The sequence below is a fragment of the Lactuca serriola genome, chromosome 5 (assembly GCF_051521515.1).
Source record: "Lactuca serriola cultivar US96UC23 chromosome 5, Lser_US96UC23_V15, whole genome shotgun sequence".
NCBI lineage: Eukaryota > Viridiplantae > Streptophyta > Magnoliopsida > Asterales > Asteraceae > Lactuca > Lactuca serriola.
In genome coordinates this window covers 66,555,347-66,557,511 of record NC_136412.1, presented here as the reverse complement: position 1 = coordinate 66,557,511, position 2,165 = coordinate 66,555,347, and positions in this window count along the sequence as shown.

The following is a 2,165-nucleotide window of genomic DNA, read 5'->3' as shown; positions in this document are numbered from 1 at the left end:
CTATACAAGTATGGATGATTTACACAATCAACCCATATATTTAATTAGTCTTCTTTTGATCACTTAATTAATCCTAGATTGATTCTTGATCAATACTAATTAAATAATCTTATTATTCTTATTATTAATATAATAGAACTTATAATATATTAATAACCCTAAGTGTCATATTTCTCTCATTATAGTCTATCCAAGTGCATGATGGTATGCAACCCAAATGGACCATACCGGGTCGTGTCAAGTCTTACCAATTATAGTTATGGACTTAGACATTAATCCAATAGTCTCCTACTTGGATAAGTCTAAAACTATTATTGCGTATGACTTCAGGAACCAACTGGCAATCGTAGCTCTCAAAAGCTTCTGTTGAACTCTGACCTTGTAGATGAACTCTGACCTTTTTCAATGACTTGTCCATTAGATAAGGGATCATATATTCCTCCATTCTAGATATCGTGTGGAATGAGACATGGATTATAATCATTCTCTCTGTCCATTTGTTGTTTCCCGATTTTCGATTTATGACGACTGACTAATTGAACAAATCAAATCAGTCCTGGCCCGGCCGAGCACTTCCATTTGTCATCATCAAATCACTGAGGGGCCCACAGATATCACTTTTATCCCGAAGGTAAAAGGAACGGATAAAATTCGACTCATATGGCTTGTTCTACTACTTGTTGAATCATACACAAAGGCACGTTTTGTAGCACCGAGTTACCAAATGCGTTTTCGTGCAATCAATGTACTATCAACTCATAGTAACAACTCATATCTCTAGGTTTGAAGAATATAAGATATTATCGTCTCATGATCACTCGTGATAAAATCCATGAAGTGATTCAAATGAGCGTGGGTTGAATCCAATACTCAGAACTTATGAGCACTCATGAGTGTTGTAGCCCTTTGTCCAACACCTTAGACCTCTACAAGTCAACCCATGACAGTCTTAATTCATATCTACTTCCAACATATGACCGACTGTGGATGGTTTGAATAACTTAGTCATTCCGGAAGAATAACCCAGTTTATTCGGTAAGTCAAAACATGCAAAATGAAACACAATAATAATTGAATCTAATATGGTATCAACCCTTTGAACATAAATAAAACACCTTTTATTTATCACCATATGATTACACATTATTCATTGTATACTGTTTCAGCTATCAACTTTATTCTTGAATTTAAAACAATAGTTGTCCCATGCTCCAAGCATGTACACTATGTTTTCTTAAACACTAGTCATGCCACACACCATGTATGCATACTATGTTTGTCTATGATCTTTACTTTGTGAACTAGATCAATTGAACATAACTTCAATGATTCTCTTTTCACACTCCCAAATCCTTACTGCAAATGCAAGAATTCCAAATTCATGCCATTTACTGAAATCTGTAACGATTATGCACAAACTTACAAAGACTTGGCAACAATCATTACAGAGTATTCCAAAGGAGATCAACTCCTTGGAAATATCCTTCTTGCATTAAGTTTCCTTAATCTTACACAGATTGAAAATTCTAACTTTGAAACATTTCCAGATTCCATTTTGACTATCACTTCTGAACAAGAGTTGCCTCCTTACAGATTATGTCAATATGGTCCTTCCAGAATTATCACTATACTTCCGATTCTCCTTGAGTAACCAATCTTTGGTAAACCTTAGATTGTCCTCGACAATTGTTTAATCCTTTTAGTCATATCCAGTTCTAAACCTTTTCCCTTCTTAATGCCCCCAAGCATTTGGAAAATTTTAGAACGGATGATTATAGCACATGTAATCGATCCTATATCTGAAGCATATGGGACACGATTCATGATGTCTCACATAAAGACTAAACCAGTCTTTTGCTATAATATGTCCATTTCAATTTGCCAAGTTCTCATAATCCAGATTATGAAAAGGGATGCCGTAATCATAACCGAATTTTAGAATGCAAATAATGGACCCATGTACAGAATTTACTTATGTTGAGCCATTCCAACATGAAATTTATATATATATCCTTGACTAAATGATTAAAACCTCACGATCTAAGCTTATAGATTTGAGATGAAGTATAATTTCCTCTCCCTTAATTATAGCAAAACAACTCTTTCCCAATTGAAACTTTTGTTTTCTATAATTAACATTGCTAACTTGCAATACTTATCATAAT